The sequence below is a fragment of the Urocitellus parryii genome, chromosome 2, assembly GCF_045843805.1.
Source record: "Urocitellus parryii isolate mUroPar1 chromosome 2, mUroPar1.hap1, whole genome shotgun sequence".
Taxonomy (NCBI): domain Eukaryota; kingdom Metazoa; phylum Chordata; class Mammalia; order Rodentia; family Sciuridae; genus Urocitellus; species Urocitellus parryii.
In genome coordinates this window covers 198700377-198718861 of record NC_135532.1, presented here as the reverse complement: position 1 = coordinate 198718861, position 18485 = coordinate 198700377, and positions in this window count along the sequence as shown.

Below are 18485 nucleotides of genomic sequence, written 5' to 3'. Positions count from 1 at the left end.
ATGGTACTTTGTCTATTAAGTAATACTATTGTATTAATACTAAATATTCTGAGTATGATAAATAATTTGTGTTCATATAGAAAAATGTTTTGTCTAGGGTAAACTGACATTTTCAACTTGTTTTCAAAAGTTTTAGAAAATAAATAAACCACAATTCTATATACAGTGGTTTCTTAGTATGGATGAGAATTGGAACACATCTCCAAACATAACCCCTGTGGATACCAAAATCCAAAAATGTCAAATTGCTTTTATAAAATGGCCCATACTTGCATATACCTTTACATATCCTCCTGTATATTGTAAGTCATCTGTAGGTTATTTTAATACCTAATATGTAAATGCTACATAAATAGTTGTTATCCTCATTGTTTAGGGTGAGATGACACAAAAATATTTGCACATTTTCAATACAGGCACACTTTAAAGAAAATATTTCCCATAATCACATGGTTGAATCTACAGAATCTGACCCCATGGGAATGAAGGGTGACTGTGTTCACTGGAGAATGAAATATGGGCATATTGATATTCACTGTACTAGTCTTCTATTCTTGTACTTGACTGGGTTTGAACTATTTCAAGATAGAAATAATTGAAAAATAAGTAAACTAAAAATATAAGAAAATGTAGATAATGACATTAAGAAAACATAAATGGAGTAATTATTCAATTTTACTCTATAAAATTCAAATGTTTAAAATATTTTATTTGTAGGATTTAAGTTTAGATTCATTCTAATCTTAACTGTGAAATAATTATGTTGCTGTACAGAATATTCTGGGCTGCTTCCTACTCTCATATATTGTGTACGATTGAGTGTGTATTTATTTATTGAAGCACCATATCATAAAATAGAGATTTTGATTTTATTTCTAATCCAATCTACCAAATGATTAGTATCTCAGTGCTTTATAAGAAAGAAATGTTGGAAGAATAATGTGGTTCAATTTCTAGAAAGAATTTTGGGGATTTTGTTTGTTTTGATACAATTTAAACAATTATTTCAGTTTTTTAGTTATTCTACTGTAAAACACAGGCAGAAACTCCATTATTTTGAACCACTAGAGTGCCACATTGTCCTTTAGTTTAATACTTAATAGACTAATATTCCGGTGATTGAAGAATAAGCATAATTTATTCAATCTCCATGAGATAGCCTAATTGCTATGGAAGAACACAGCTCCAAACATAACACAAATAAAATTGTTGAACTCTTTTTAAAAGAATCCAGGTGTTGATATTTTACTTACTTAAAATAATTAACTGCTATATAACACAACTTACACCTCATTTAAACTTAAGCTCTCAATTATAAAAGCTAAAAAATTCAAATGTTTTCTTTATGCAAAAATATTAATTTGACTTTAAAATGAGATAAGAGTCTTATCCTGTGATTTCCACTTGTGGTTAAAGATTTTGTGTAAAGAGATGTTTAAAAATACAAGTGTGAATTAGAAGTTACAAAGTGCTGGGTACCATTTTGATGGCTAATATTAAATCAATGTCCTGTGCTTGAAACTTATTTTTGAAACATTTACCTGATTACATCTATGGGATGAAAATATTTAATACATTTTCCTCATCCTTCCAAAGGTCATGGCTGGAATTCCTACAAGACAGATTAACAAAAGAAAATTATAAAAAATATACTTAACAGTTTTATGTGAAATGGGAGACTCTGGAAATGAAGACCCCAAAACTCAGAGAAACTCTGTGTGTGTGTGTGTGTGTGTGTGTGTGTGTTGCCTATATTTGCTACATGAATGGACAGCTATATGGAAATGTGACTGAAAAAAAAAGGTATGATGTAATGACAATAAGTTAGGGAAATCTGGAAAGGCCTGATTGTTCACATTCTTCTTAGACTCTCTATGAAGCATTCTTTTTGCCTGATAGATATAGGACAGGATATTTGCCACAAGAACCCTCAGAGGAGAAGAAAGAGGGTCAGAAAGTGACATGTTAGACTTTTTGGCTTGCTTTGAAGGAGAAGAGTTCTCACTTTTATGACCCACCTTAGGGAAGAGAAATTCTAGTGTCCATGACCTGCTACAAAGGAGACAGGAGGGCAGGAGAGGGTCAGGGAAAATTCCTTGATTCTGAAGTCTGTCTAATCTCCTTCAGTTCAAAGTACTCAGTTAGCCAAAGTGCTATATTTGGTGGAATCATGTTCTGAGCCTCAACAACTCTCAGGGTTTGGAGTTGTTGAGGCTCAGAACATTTTTATTTTGGCTTAATTTTGGAGATTTCAGTTTATGAGTGGCCATTGCCTTAGGGTTTGTGGTGCAGCAGTATATCATGAGGGCAATTCAAGGCAGAGGAAGCCCATTTCTCTCATGGCCAAAAATGAACCCTATGTAAAGGAAGAAGGGCCAAAGTCCCACCATCCCACAATTACCACATCTCCCTTTAGGCCTCCTTCCTTAAGTTCCAACTTGTCTCAGTGGCACCAAGGTGGTGAACTTCAACACATGGGCCTTTGGAGAACATTTTAGATCCAAAAATATAGCAAGTACCATATTAAAAATTGATTAATAATAAAATAATATCAATGATAAAATCTGTTTAGCTCATATGTCATGTTTTTCTTTTTGAATTATTATAATATAAAACATGAATGTTTCTTGGAAGGAATAAAAAATCTTTGAAATGGCTATGTTGTATAAAATCCAACATATAAACATACATTATCCAACCTTCTTGCCCAGACTGCTTACCCACTGTTGCATGGAATGAATCATGAACTTCACCCCTGGAGACACCTAAATATACTCAAATAAAGATTAATGTTAAAGTAAAATAGAAACAAAGAAAATATCTAGAAAAATAAGGCAAAATGAAACAAAGGCAGTAAAAAACAGAGACAAAAAAACATAAAAATATTTATTAGATATATGGAACACTAATACCATAACCTCCTGGTTGTCCCCCATGCTACATAAAGACAGAAAAATACATCACCTTATAATAAGTTGGTGTGCCTCTACCTTGCCAGCATTCCCTTCCCTCTCCTCAAAGATCATCTCCAAACTGTGCTGTATGTCATTCTCCAGTTTTGCTTTGTAATTTTACCACATGTTCTTATTTTACTCCTACAAACTGAGTTTTTAATTCTGTTAACCAGTAATATAATTTTATTTCCTTCCTTCCTTCCTTCCTTCCTTCCTTCCTTCCTTCCTTCCTTCCTTCCTTCCTTCCTTCCTTCCTTCCTCTTTCTTTCTTTCAGAGGGTAATTGTTTCTATTCATAGTGAAATGATTCTAAGCTCCATTTGCTGATAATTAACAGGTTGAAGTACTTGACGGTTTTGCAACAGGAAGGTACAAGCAGGTAGCTGTTATTTCCAAGCCATCACATTTTGCTCACAAAATTTCTATTTTTTACCACAAACATACAAGGCATGGGGCTTGGAGTGGTGGCTTCAAACTGTGTCTAAGCAGAATTCTGGAACAGAAATAACCACCAAAATTGCAAGCATTTTTCAAGCTCTGAAGATGCTCAGATATAGCCTAAGAAATAGCATAGCATGATCAATTGGATAATATGGTTTTTAGAGCACTTAGATTATTTTTAATTTCAAGATAATACAGGAAAAGATTAAACCTTGAGGTTTTAATAGGAGCTACAGTGTAGTAAAACCATGCACATTAGCTGGATCATAAATTTTGTTGTTAAAAGGCTTTTGTTAAACAACGTTAATTTGTGGTCATCTGTGTATTTCCACCTCTACAAAATCTAAATCAATTTTATAGTCAGAAGTCTTACTTTATAGTCAGAAGCTTTAGTTTAGAGTCAGAAGCCTTACTTTACTTGCAAGAGAGAAAAGCTCACCTCAAATGGTTTAGTTGTTTCATGAAGCTCCGAAGAGGCTGAGTGTTGACATAATTTCCAGTTGGAAAGTATGTTAAAGTAGGAAGTATATTTGGGCACTCAAAAAACCAGCCATCTGTGTCTCTGCATCTCTCAGCTTAACTTCTTTGTCATCTTTAGGAGGCATTTTTCCACATGTTGGCAAAGATGGCCCCAGAAGCTCCAGTGCCCTGATTCTAAGCTCCCAAAGAAGAGCTCTGTGTTCCTGAAAATTCTGTGGAAGATTACGAGAAAGGTTTTGCTAGGTGAATTAAACAACTATAGTCTGATGTGATATGCTCAGGTTGACCATGTCAGGTTGATGCCCACCTTGAAAGACTATAAACCTTACAAGACCAGGAACTCTGTCATACACACACGTGCATACACACACATACACACACACACACACACACACACACACACACACACTCCCATATGTATACCCAATGCTTAGCATAAACAAAAGTTACTTTAATTATTTTTTTGAATCAATTGTCTGAACTTCATTATCTTAGTTTTCCTATGCGTTCAATAAAAGAGATGATGGACAACTCAGTAGATTAAAAAAAGGGGTGCACAGTCCTTTGATAGGCTACCTTATTTGAACTTGACATTCTAAAAACAAAAACAAAACAAAAGGAAACCAGAAATAGTATTGAAAGATATCGGAAGGGAAGTGAAAAATTTATAAGAATAATTAAAAGGAAAAACTAGCTATACATGAATAAATATATCATAATAATCTTTTTTCTTTAAAACTCTTTAATTTCTTCAGCATTCCTCTTTTAAACTTCATTACGTGCTTTTGAAGAATGATTTGCCTTTCGTTTTTGTGGATTCTAGCTTCCTTTGAACCACCTAGAAAGTTGTTCTTCTGTGTTCTTGTTAGTTTTCCATTTTCCCCTACTTGCTTTTTAACTGATTCTTTTAGACTATTGATTGATCTCAGCCAAGTGCCTGCTCTTCTGCAACAGCCTTTCCTGAAGGATATGTGTCTACTCTGTCTTAACAAATGAAGAATGTGGGTCCCTGCAAAATTTCTCGTACACCAGAAATAAGAAAATTTACTGTAGCCATGAAAAAATATGGGTATAGATGAGACCTCCAAGCAGCTTCATTTTCAACAAATTGGCTATTAGGAAAGGACTACACTTTCATTAGGAGACTATAGGCTAATTCAGAATTATGAGGCATCCATGGTTTTATCTTCCCCCGACCAATTTCAATCACTTCTATCAGAGGTAGTCGCTGTACCCACAAATGAGGTGGATAATTACAATTACATTATGTACCATTATCTGAGGATTATTATGTACTAGGCATCTTCCTAAGAACTTTATGTGCTTTGTTAAATTTCTGTGACATGACGGTTAATGGGTATTAACAATCTAACACAGATGTAGAAGCTGTATTAGGAGGTTGGGCTACTAGCCCTAGCTCACTGGGCCTATAAAGGGAAAGCGAAGATTTGAATCCAGCTCTCTGGAGACTGCATCCCATGCCCTCTGCCTTGGTGCCTTACTGAGTACCTGAATTCAAATATTTCCTTTAGATGAATTGTCTAATATACTATTTGATATATACAAAACATATATTTAAAGTAATTCAGCAGTATAAGATATATATGGTAAAAAAATTACATCTCTCTGTTTAAGCTTTTATATCTTACACATTTGTGCATTTTGTAACTCAACTTTCCTGCAAATTGAAATTTAGGGTAGGATATCTCAGATAATCAGTTGTGTCTGCATCCTGGAAAATGCAATGTGAACTCATGATTTGGGTGGAAATGGATGCCCTAGGCATAAAATTTTACTGGAAAACTCAATGATGCTCGTGAAATGAAGAGTAGTATGTCAAAAAAAATAGTAAAGGGTTATGTTCTTTGTTACTTTTTAACTCTAGTACTATTCATCTGAGTTTTCAATATTTTTCTGCCTGTGGGACCAATAAAGTTGTTCTATCTTTGTAACAATCATGTTGATTGAAATATATTCTGGATAATTATAGTCATTACAAATTTTGTGAGTTTCCTTGATAGAGTTCATTTCAGAATCTATAGCCAGTACAAGCTCTGTTTCTAACGATATCATTTTGATTTTTTGATTTATTTTGGTTTTACTTTTATTGTTTTGTTTTCCATATACCAATTTTCATCAAACATATCCAACTTTCCTTAGAGAAATATTATTGTACAGGGATATCACTTTTTCTGAATTATATCTGAATTAGTTAATTCATGAAACCTATATATTCTCTTCTCTTGGGGTAATGGCCTGGTAAGAATTTTCACATGCTATAATTAAATAAGAGTATATATATTTAATTTTCATTACAAGGTCAAAGTAACTACACTCTTTTAGATTTGATATTTGTCTTTGCTGAATTTTCTGAGCCATGCTCTGTACACATTTTTAAAGAACTTTATTTTAATATACAGAGTCACAAGAAAGATGAAGGTTTTTAAATGTTTAGTGAATTCTACCACTTTCTAGTTTCTTAAATCACTTAAAACAAAGACAAAGATTCGCTTTCAAAAATTTGTACTTTCTAACATGAATTGATAAACACTTCCTTGCTGTTTCTTATATCTAACTATAATGCTCTTTTCTCTTATCTTCTCGGAGTTCATCAGTGGAACTGCAGATTTCATAATTAAATATAAAAATTGAGTTCACACAGATATGCTAATAATTCCATTAAACTTCTCCCTTTATATGTAAATTTGAGCCCAGATGTTGCATCATTTGCAAATCTTGCAATTAAAGCATTTTATAACTTCAGTTATGCAAAGGGGCAGCAGACTGGAAAATGGGTAAAATTGCTTGGCTAGGACATTACCATGACAACATACTGACCTCCATTCAATTAGTTACCATTGAAGATTCAGCCATTAATTATAGTGGTCAAAAGTGGATATCATCTGGATCTCCTCTTACCTTTTTAAAATGGACATTTTTCACTCACCATAAATCTTTGACTTTGAGGCAAAGCTTCCAAAATGAAGTGTTAAAAGTGATATTGCTTAAGTACAGATGGAAGTGAGGGTCAGGAAAGGAATCTCATTTATCAGCCATATTCATAGTTCTTCAACTTTCTGTAATCTAAGCACTCTGTCAGGCAAGCTTCAAAGTGAATATTCATTACTGCTCATTTTCCTCATTGAGCCCTTTGCATTATGCGTGTCAGCAATTACCTCTCACTTTAGAAAGCCATCATTAATTAGGTCCAAAATAATCACCAGGAGGCCTCTGAAGTAGATAGATGTCCCATTTTGGTTTGAGTTTCTCATTTTTCAGCAAAAAGTTATTATTTTCCTGGCAGAGTATAAAAGAAGGGTTGAGTTAATTACAGAGGTATTTTATGAATGATGAAAAAAATTCTTTCACATTTTAGTGCATTCTTGAAGATATGAATCTTATATTCAGTGAATTCAAACATGTCATTATTGAAAAACATGCTTTCATCTGTGCATCTACATTCCAAAAATAACACTTTCAAAAACCCAAATGTGGTAATCAGCCAGTATAACGCAACAACACTCTGCAGGTAATGACTTCTTCACTCAACAAAGATTTATTGACAATCTACTGCATCTGAGGCACTCTTCAGTGTTTTTGGTGGACAGGAATGTCCAAGAGTAGCATAATCTCCACTCAGATCAAGGAGATAGAAAATAATTGAATGAAATGGACACTATAATTTCATAAAAAGTGCTTTATCAAGTATTAAAACACAGATAAAGATTTACTAACACCAGGCTTGGTGGCACATATCTATAATCCCAGCAGCTTGGGATGCTGAGGCAGGAGGATTGTAAGTTCTAAACTAGCCTCAGCAATTCAACAAAGCCCTAAGCAACTTAGTGAGAACTTATCTAAAAATAAAATATAAAAAAGGGCTGGGGATATGACTCAGTACTTAAGTGCCCCTTGGTTCAATCCCTGGTATGAAAAAAAAAATTATTAGCTATCCATTTTGGATGATGGTAATCATACTGCTGCTAAGAGTGTAAGTGGAGTTAGGTGAACATTCAGGAACGTTTTCCTTGAATAAAATTTAGTTGACTACTAAACAGATACATATATAAGATGTACATCTGAATATAGATACAGATATAACTTCAAGTTCAAATAAAAATAAAGCCACTTAATATTAACTTTATTATAACAGTTGCATGTATAAGAATGCTTGATATTTTGATAAATTCCTTTGGTTAAAGTTGATTTCTTTTCTCCTATTATAAATTATGTAACCATAAACATTCCTAGTGACATGTGAAATAATTTATTTATTAATATTTCCAGGGATGTGCCAGACATAGTGGCACAGGTCTGTTATCCCAGTGGCTCAGAAAGCTGAGATAGAAATAGCGCGAGTTCAAAGCCATCCTCAGCAAAAGCAAGGAGCTAAGAAACTCAATGAGACTCTGTCTCTAAATAAAATACAAAATAGGACTGGAGATATGAATCAGTAGTCAAGTGCACCTGAGTTTAGTCCCGGTACCCCTCCCCCAAGTGTGTGTGTGTGTATATATATATATATATATATATATATATATATATATATATATATATATATTTTAAGGGTGGAATTTCTAGGTATTATTATAATACAAGAGTGAAAAGCCTATTTACAATAGAGTGAAGAGAGACAATTGTAATCTACTCAACAGTGAAATATAATACAGCCATGAAAATACATGAATTACAGCTAAATAAAATAGGATTTAATCTTAATACAAGATTGAAGGAAAAACTCAGGATCTATAAAATTACATGTTAATATCTATAATCTTTTAAGTTAATAGATTGTTTTGAAATACATATATGTATAATATATGTGTTATTTTTTTTTCTTCCAGCAAGGAAATGACAATGAACACATTCAGTGTATTTAATATCTTGTTTGCACTGAGGAAGCAGAGGTTGGGGTCAGGGGACAGCACCCAGATCCATGTGAGCTCTTGATAATCTAGCTTTTGAGTTAGTTATAGGTTGCTGATTATGGGTCAAATTATTAAGAAATTGATGAATAAAAGAAATGAAGAAAACTAGGGAGAGACAAAAGAAAGACAAAGGAAGGAAAGAAGAAAGGATAAAAGGAAGAAGGATGTATACCAATGATAATAATATATCATGAACCAGAGATTATGATTAACAATAGTATATAAACACAAAGTTCCTAAAATAAAAAAAAAATGTTATTGTATGACAGTACCATATTCACACAAAAGACTTGCTTTAAGAATAAACCACACTAGAATTTAGATATTTGGTGTTATTGTTGGTATCTTATTTTTGCTTTGATCATATGAATCACTGCTCCTCAAGGATTAACCCAGTGCTTAATCAGTAAGCCATATCCCTAGCCATTTTTATTTTTTATTTAGAGAGAGTATCTCACTAAATTGCTTAGGGTCTTGCTAAGTTGTTGAGGCTGGCTTTAAACTTGGGATCCTCCATTCTCAGCCTCCTGAACTGCTGGGATTATAGGCATGCACCACAGCCCCCAGCCGTATGGATTTTTAATGCGTCTGTTTTAAATCATATTGATTTATTTATTGAACAGCTCTTGTACATACCTCAATTTTAAGTGTGCTAAGTAAAAGCAACTAAGTACAGACCATAAAATCTAGTCAAAGTGATATAATAAGTTGTCTGTAGCCCTCTGACCAGGAAATTCTTATGACTAAATGTAAAGTCTTAAGCTTTTTTGCTTTGTGCCCTCAGTAGCCAGACTGTCACAGAAGCTTTCAGTTACGACAAATTAATTGTTGGTTTTTAAGAATAAAATCTAGTTATATTTGTTATGAAAATATTTGAAATTTTGTGTTCCATTCAAGTACTATTTTATCTTTATCTCCTGAAATGCAGTTGGTATCCTTAGCTTTTACGTTGCCCCCCCCACAATAATAACCCCTCAATAAACACTGCACACTGCACCATTAATCTCTTTTCCCACTAAGTACATTACTTCCATTTATTTTGAAGGATTACCTATAAAGATCAGTTTAAACAGTCCAAAATACAGAGCTGTCTTTTCAAAACTGACATCAAATAGCAGCCACTGATAGGAGAAAATGACTATTTAGAATCAAAAGATACTCCAGCTTTATGAGCAACTATAAGGTGCCTTAATTTTTGTTTTATTTTTCTAAGTTCTTAGAGAAGTCAAGATGCTGACTAAAATATGTCATTACTCACTTCTTTCACTATTTCTGCCTCTGAACTTTTTGGCATCCTTGAACTTGCAGTCCCTGCTCTTGTGCCTGAGGGTTCTAGAAAAAAGTGAAGTCCGCACTAAAAAAAAGCATTATTTAAACCCTTTTTACTTTATCATTTTAACCAATGAGTTGACCCTCATTTTATGTAAAATAGAAGTGAGAGCCACGTGCTTGCCATGCTGGGTCTTTAACTGGTTGTCTCTTTGGGACAGTCACAATGCAAATTGGGATCAAGTCTCTAAGTACCTTTTCCTTGAATATTCCCTTTTCTTCTCTTCAAGTTTTCTATCTTAGACTTTCTTTTTACTTTGCTGTCACCTGGCAACCTCTTTATAACTTTTCCTGTTCTATTTTTAATTACCTGGTTTATTTTTTATTTTACAATAATAAAGATGCTATTTCTAAGTCATATAATTATTTTCAAAAGTGTACATGTCCTGTAATCTCAGTACCTGTACATAACCACTATATCTTGGTATTATTGCCCGTGTTCTTCCAAATAATTTGACCTATGCACATATTAGCAGGTTATATTATTATTATTGTATAAACTGTGTTTTTATCTTACTTTCTGTCTTGAAAGCTCCTCTTTAATGTAACAGCATGTCTTGAATCATATATTTCCATGTCTAGATGTAAAAACCTGTAACATTCATTTAAAAGTTCAATATTACATTGCTTAGCTGTTATTTATTTCATCACTCCTTTATTAAACATTACTATGCTCTCATAATAATAAAAGATGTAATGAAGATATACACTTCTTCAGATAAATTCCCAGAGTAGGGCTTCTGACACGCTATACATTGCAAAACTGGGTTAGAGGAGCCAACAAAGAGATCAACTTTGAGAATGCTTATGTTTTCACTCCCTTCGAAACAGATAAGGGAGGTTATCAATGTAGAGTTGTGCTTGAATATTTGAGTCTAGAACTCAGAAAAAAGATCTAGATTTAAAATATGCATTTGAGACAATCAGTGCCATGCTGTTTATTGTAATGGTATTTGTCTTTGATATATTTTCTGAAGGTAGAGAAAGGTAAGGAATATGTACAGACAAATGTGTGTATATTTATATATACACAGCACATAATTATATACATTTTTCATATATATAATTCATACAGAATATATATATATATATATATATATATATATATATATATATATATATCACATATACTTTTTTTCAGAGCTTTGCATATATAGTCATCCCTTGGAACCCATGGGGATGAGTTCTAGATCCCCTGAAGTTTTTAATAACTTGGGATGCTCAATATGCTTATATAATATGGTATAGCATTTTCACATAACCTATGCAATGTTTTGTACAATTTAAATCATATTTAGATTACTTGCAATACCTAATTAATGTAAATTCTGTAAAAAATATTTGTTATACTGAATTAATTAGGGAATGCTGGTAGCAAAACAAGAAATGTCTGTACATGTCTTAGTAAAGAACTAATATTTTCCCTCAATATTCTTTCTGTGGTAGATTGAATCTGAGGATGTGTATAGAAGCCACAAATAGAGCCAATGGAATACTTACATATCTATATCTACACACACACACACACACACACACACACACACACACACACATATATATGTCTCTCTCATATCTGTGTGTGTGTGTGTGTGTTTAGGGTACCATATCACTCTGTACTATGAGTTCTTTCAGCTAATGGACACTGGGCAGCATTATTCTGATTTGCACTTTTTGCATGTGTCTTTTTGCATGTTGCTGTGCCTTCTCTTTCTGATACTTCCTTTGTAGCATGGTACCCACTTTTTCCATGTAATGGCTGACCAGGATGTCTATATCAAAAGCAGGACCTAACTTATACTTTAAAATAAAGCCTAATACTTAGATGTAATGCATATTTAAGTAAATTTAACAATTTTTTTTTCTTTAAAGAATTGGCTGAGAATACAAAGAGTTTGTCAGGATGAATGGAAGTACTGTGACAGGAAAGAGGCAAAGCAGGAAAATAAAAAACATTGCTATCACTGAGGGTTCTTCAACAATTATATAAATGGAAGTCCCAAAAATCTATAGGAAGACATGAGCCTTGTCTTTAGAAGATTTTAAGGGGATTCAGAGTCATTGTGATTATACAGTGCTTTGAAACTTTTCCCTAATGATTTTGCTTTAAAAATCCATGAGAAACCCATGTAGCAAATGTTTCCATCTCCAGACCTGCCCTTTGTGAATTAAAGTACGGATTCCTGGATCTTCAAGGATGGTCTGCAGTCCAATGGGAGTTGGAAAACTTTGTTACTGATCAGTAGTAAAAAGAATATAGAAATTAAAAACAAAAAGATTCATAGCAATTTGACAAAGAAATTTTTATTTGTAAAATCAGTAATAGTGTTTTAAAATTGGAAGTACATTTTGTCATTGGATTATTAATTTTGTTTTCTAACAATTTATTTTCAGTGTACAACAATAGCACCTGCAAGAGAATAGACATTTTAAATAAAAAAAAAATAACTGCTCTCCACAGATTGAGGCACAGGAGATGAATAAGCGAAAATGAATTGAAAGGATAGTATCAAAACTATAATTCCTAAGTAAGCACTTGGACTTTTCAAGAGTGAAGAACAGAAATCAGGCATCTTCTTCTCAATTCTCAGGTGTATGAGAAGATGCAACTGGTCACATAACTAAAGCAGGGGCTTCCCCACATTTAGAACTGCAAGTATTTTCAAGGGCACTCTTATAATTACTGCAACAAATAGAAACATTAATTGGGTATTTTAAAGCAAGACCTATAGAAGCTGTTACCCACTCAAATGTATTGTCAATAAATCATTTTTATTTAGCTCTTTCTAGTGATTATGTGGAAATCGTTTCCAGCATTATAGTCAATTTTAAAATGTTAAGAGCTTAGTTGTTGTGTTCCTTTTGAATAATATTAAGAACCATTACATTATGGACTAATGATATGGCAAATTTAATTATGTAAATCAAAGCTATTTTGACACTTAGATATCCAAAAAGAATATACAGCTATTGAATGTTTATGGACTTATTCATTTAAAACACTAAATTTTCTCATCTATTAAAGCTTTCTCTTGTGTAGATAGCCTAGTGATGAATAAGGATATATAATTTCATTTCTTAAAATTATTTAAATATGAAGAGAGTAATGGAGCATTTCATGGGATGTAGGGTACAGAAAATTTCTCAACAAAAGTAATGAGAAATGAATGATTGATTAACCATAGAAACAACCACTTTCAAATGAGGAGCTAGACTTCTTTAACTATGATAACCACATTATCTATATTATCAATTTTTCTACATATTAATTGAACCTGTCTTAGCTGTAACTAAGAGAACATTCTCTAAAGGAGGTGCCATGTTTCATCCAGTTTCTGAAAAAGTTATTTGCTCTGCAGGACCAAATTAGAAAGTTACAATGTGATATTTTAGATCACCTAAACCATCTACAGTTTGATAACAAGAATAAATGTGCTAAACTCACTAGATCATCCAAAATGCAGTGTTACTTCTATAGAATACATAGATGGAAAGTTCTGTTCTGAAACCAAAGTAATTCTTCCAACAAGTCCACCAACTGTTTCAACATAAGGCAATCCTTCACCCCTTCCCTTCTATACTTCAATAAGCTTCTATTACAAACGTACTTATTGAACTATTGGGGATTCAAAAATGAATAGGAGCTATTACCCTTAAGAAACTCATTTTACCTCCAAGGAGGATAAAAAAGAACTTCACAAAGTGGAAGTTTAGAGTGATGTAAATGGGATGAAGAGGAGGAGAACATAACCCAATTTAGGAAGATGCAAAAAATTGTTCCCAGTGAATGTAAGAGTTTTTATAGACTTAAGGTATGTGTGTGTGTTAGCAAAGTGGAAGGCCTTAGGGACAAGAAGGAAATGCAGTGGTGGGAATAAAAGGCGAATCAGACACAGCAAACAACATGACCAGCCTAAAGGGGCTGAAAATGTGTGGAATTTGCATGACTACGTCATGAATTATGAGGCATGGGTAAACAGAAACAGGCCCAGAGAGGACCCTGAGGAAGGACACAGAGTGTCCTTTAGCATATATTGAAGAAATTGTACTCCTTTCCATAGATGAACAGGTAACTGCAAAAGAATCTGAAGCAGGTGAGTCAGGGTCAGATTTGTATTTTTATGAAGTTTTACAGCAGTCATAGAGATTTAAGAAAAACAAAATATGATTAGTAGTTCAGGTATCAAACAAGGAAGGCTTGAACCATGAAAGTGGTTTAGTGGCAAAATGGAAGAGACTTGTTTGAGAAATATTTAAGAAATAAGATGAGCAGGACATCACAGGTAAAGGGAAAAGGTGTCTTAGTCCGATCAGGTTTCTGTAAAAAAAATCTCTTAGAATGGGTAATTTATAGTTAATAGAAATTTATTTCTCACAGTGTTGGAGTTGAGAAGTCCACAATTAAGGAGCTAGCAGATTCAGTGTCTGGTGAGGTCTTCCTCTCTGCTTCTGAGATAATTCCTCCTGCTGAGCACTTACTCACATGGTGGAAGGATTACTTAGATCCCTCCTTTCTCTTCACTTTATCACCTTAGCTTCTGAAGGTTGCTTCTGAAGGTTGCTTCATAATAATATACTATTATGACACTGGTAGTTACATTTCAACGTGATTTTGGATCATTAGCAGAGGGCATCAGGGATGGCTCCTCCTTTCTCCCTTGGGCACCTGGTTAAATATTTATACCATAACCGGAGAGGGAAATTCAGAAAGAGAAATCAGGCTTAGAGAGGGAGAAGATGAGCATATATGTACACAGACTAAGTTTGCAAAGCCTGCACAATATCCAGGTGGAATGGAAGGTTTAGGAAAGAGGTCTGATTTGCAGGTATGTATTGCTGTCCTTAGCATAAGGCTACTCAATGAAGTCACAGTAGTAGTTGATGTTGTCTGGAAACCAGTAAAAAGAAGAGATGAGAGTGTATCCTGTTCTTCAGCAGGGTGTCCCAAATGTTGCTTAGCATTTCAGTAGTCCTTACTAGCTCATTCAAACCCCCAAGTGGATATAGTGCTTCTATGGTCGGGTGCCTGCCTTTATCTGGAGCAGCTGTGAAGAAGGATAGAGAAACAACTAATCACAATTGATGACTAGATAAATAAAGGTAGGAACAAGTGTCTAGGAATGCAGAAGGATATTAATTGAAAGGAGTAAAAGAAGATTCTCTGAGTGGAAGTGAAATTAGAGCTGGCACTTGAAGAATACCTAGGTCAGGGTAGAGGTATAACAGAGTGGTAGAGTGCTTGCCTAGCATGTGTGAGGCCCTGTGTTCAATTCCCACATCTGGAAAAAAGACACAGCTAGGACTTAATTATGCAGAGTAAGTCAAAGACATTATACATTGAGGTCAAAGATAGTGTATGCAAAGGAATTTAACTATAAACTGTTTATGCAATGAAACACATGGAGACAAAGGAAAAAGTATATGAAATCAGAGAATTAAGGCAAACAATGAACCATTTTTTTTAGTTCCAGGAGGAAGAGACCAGAGTTTATTTTGTAGACTGTACTCTAGGGAGATGTTTTTGTTTTGTTTTGTTTTGCTTTTTAAATTTTCATCCAATTCATTACAGATGATGCTTAATGACTAATCCTGAAAATATATATGCTGATATATATATATATATATATATATATATATATATATGCATTTCTTTATTTCTTCTAATTACCTAACATAACAGTAGAATACATTTTGATGCATCATACATAAATGGAGTATAACTCCTCATTTTTCTGGTTGTACATGATGTAGAATCACACCAGTTATATAGTCATATATGCACATAGGGTAATAATGTCTGATACATTCTACTATCTTTCATAACCCCATACCCCTTCCCCTCCCATAACTCCTCTCTGCTTAATCCAAAGTAACTTTATTCTTCCCTGCCTCCACCCCACCCTTATTGCAAATTAACATCCACATATCAGAGAAAACATTCAGCCTTTGGTTTGGGCCTTTAGTTTGAGGGGATTGGTTTATTTCACTTAGCATTATGCTCTCCATCTCCATCCATATACCTACAAATTCCATCATTTCATTCTTTTTTAAGGCTGAGTAATATTCCTTTGTGTATATATACAACATTTTCTTGATCTGTTCATCTTTTGAAGGACCTCGGTTGGTTCTATAGTTTAGCTATTGTGACATGACCTGCTGTCAATATTAATGTGTCTGTGTCACTTAGAATGATGATTTTAAGTCCTTTGGGTATAAACTGAAGAGTGGGATAGTTGAGTCAAATGGTGGTTCCATTCCAAGTTTTCTGAGGAATCTCCATATTGCTTTCCATAATGGTTGCACCAATTTGCAGTCCCACCAACAATGTATGAGAGTACCTTTTTCCCCACATCATCCTTGCCAAATTTTATTGTTGCTTGTATTCTTGATAATTGCCATCCTGATTAGAGTGAGATGAAATCTTAGAATCTTAGTTTTGATTTGCATTTCTCTAATTGCTAGTGATGTGGGACATTTTTTCATATATTGATTGATTGTATTTCTTCTTTTGTGAAGTATCTCTTCAGTTCCTTAGCCCATTTATTGATTGGGTTATTTGGTTTTGAGCTGTTAAGAAATTTGAGTTCTTCATATATCCTGGAAATTAATGCTGTATCTGAGGTGTAGGTGGTAAAGATTTTCTCCCATTCTATAGGCTCTTTTCACATTTTTGATTGCTGTGAAGAAGCTTTTTAGTTTGAATCCATCCCATTTATTGATTCTTGAGTTTACTTCTTGTAAGAAAGTTGGTCCTAAGCCGACACGGTGAAGATTTGAGCCTACTTTTTCTTCTTTTAGGCACAGGGTCTCTATTCTAGTGCCTAACAGTGTAGATAGGACTAGAATTGTATATTGCAAAAATTAAATAGGCATAATTAAAGAAAAGGGGTTGATAAAAATCAGAAAGGCAGTTGTGTATATTCTAATTCTCTCATTTAAGGAATGATGAAGGTCTGATGTTGGATACTGACCAATGGAGAAGAAATTGAGAGTAAAGATGGAAAGTTTGTCTGAACATGATTTTGTAAGTTCTTTATTAATTCAGGTAGGAAAGGAACACTGAAACTTTCTGTCCTAACAGGAAGGATCTGTGCTTACTGAGCTAAGCTAAGGAACAATCCTAAGCTCACATCTGACACAGTGAATTTGACTGGTGGGACATTCATGAGAATATTACAGAAGTTAAAAGTAAAATATAGAGTTTGGATTAGATATTAAGAGCTGTGATAAATATATCAAACTTACATTCATTGGGTATTTGTGAAAGCCTTAGATCATATAAGTTGACAATGCAAGAAACAAAAAGAAAATATTTCAGGTATCTGTATATTCTACACTAAAATAAAACTTTTGAAAGGTGAAGAGGTGAGCCTTATTTTTCATTACCGACACCCTTCCGAACCTCACAGGTGGGAACTCCTTTAGTTAGAGGAGCTAAATAAAATTTAAAAATATTAATAAAAAGTGGCTGAAGTAAAATATTTAGAAAATAACTGGTGGCATTTAGGGTACAAGTGAAGTTAGAATAACTATTGAAATTAGGATAACCAAGAGACAGTCCCTGAAAGGAAGATGGTCAGTAGTTACATGCTGCAGAGAGGGGTTGAGTGAGGACCAGGAAGGGACATCTAATTGCATTCATTGCATTCACGTGGTGCCTGATGCCACTATCTCTTTCATTGTACTGATGCAAGAAAAAATTAGATCATAGTTGAGGAATGCAAAGGGAAATAAATATTAAACATAGGCTACTAACACTTTCTCCCCTCCCTCATTCTTATTCCCAACTTCTTGATTCTTTCTTTTCAAATTTCATTCACTCATACCTCCATCTCGGTGACCTCTGGCTTGCCAAAATTCTTATATCCTGATACCATACTTTAAAAGAACACTGTATGTGTGTGTGTGTGTGTGTGTGTGTGTGTGTGTGTGTGTTTGTGTATATATATATATATATATATATATATTTAATTTTATATTAAATATGTATATATATATTTAATTTTCACAATAAAGGTATAAAGTAAAAAAATATTATTATTTTCTTCTTACATATAAAAATCTGAAATTAAAGTTAAATTATTTGTCTAAAATTACTGTCTCAGTTTGGGTTGCTCTAATACATTACCATAGACGGAATGCTTCATAAACAACAGGTCCTTTATTCACAATTCTGGAGGCTGAAAGTCCAAGATCAGAATTATTGAACTCTGATGAAGACTGTCTTCCAGGCTGCAGTCTGCTGACTTCTCCTATACTCACTTGCAGAGAGGTCAAACAAGGCAAGCCTGCTTGTGTTTGTCAGGCGATCCTCCAAACTCAGGAGCTGATCACCTCCCAGATGACCAACTTCTTGA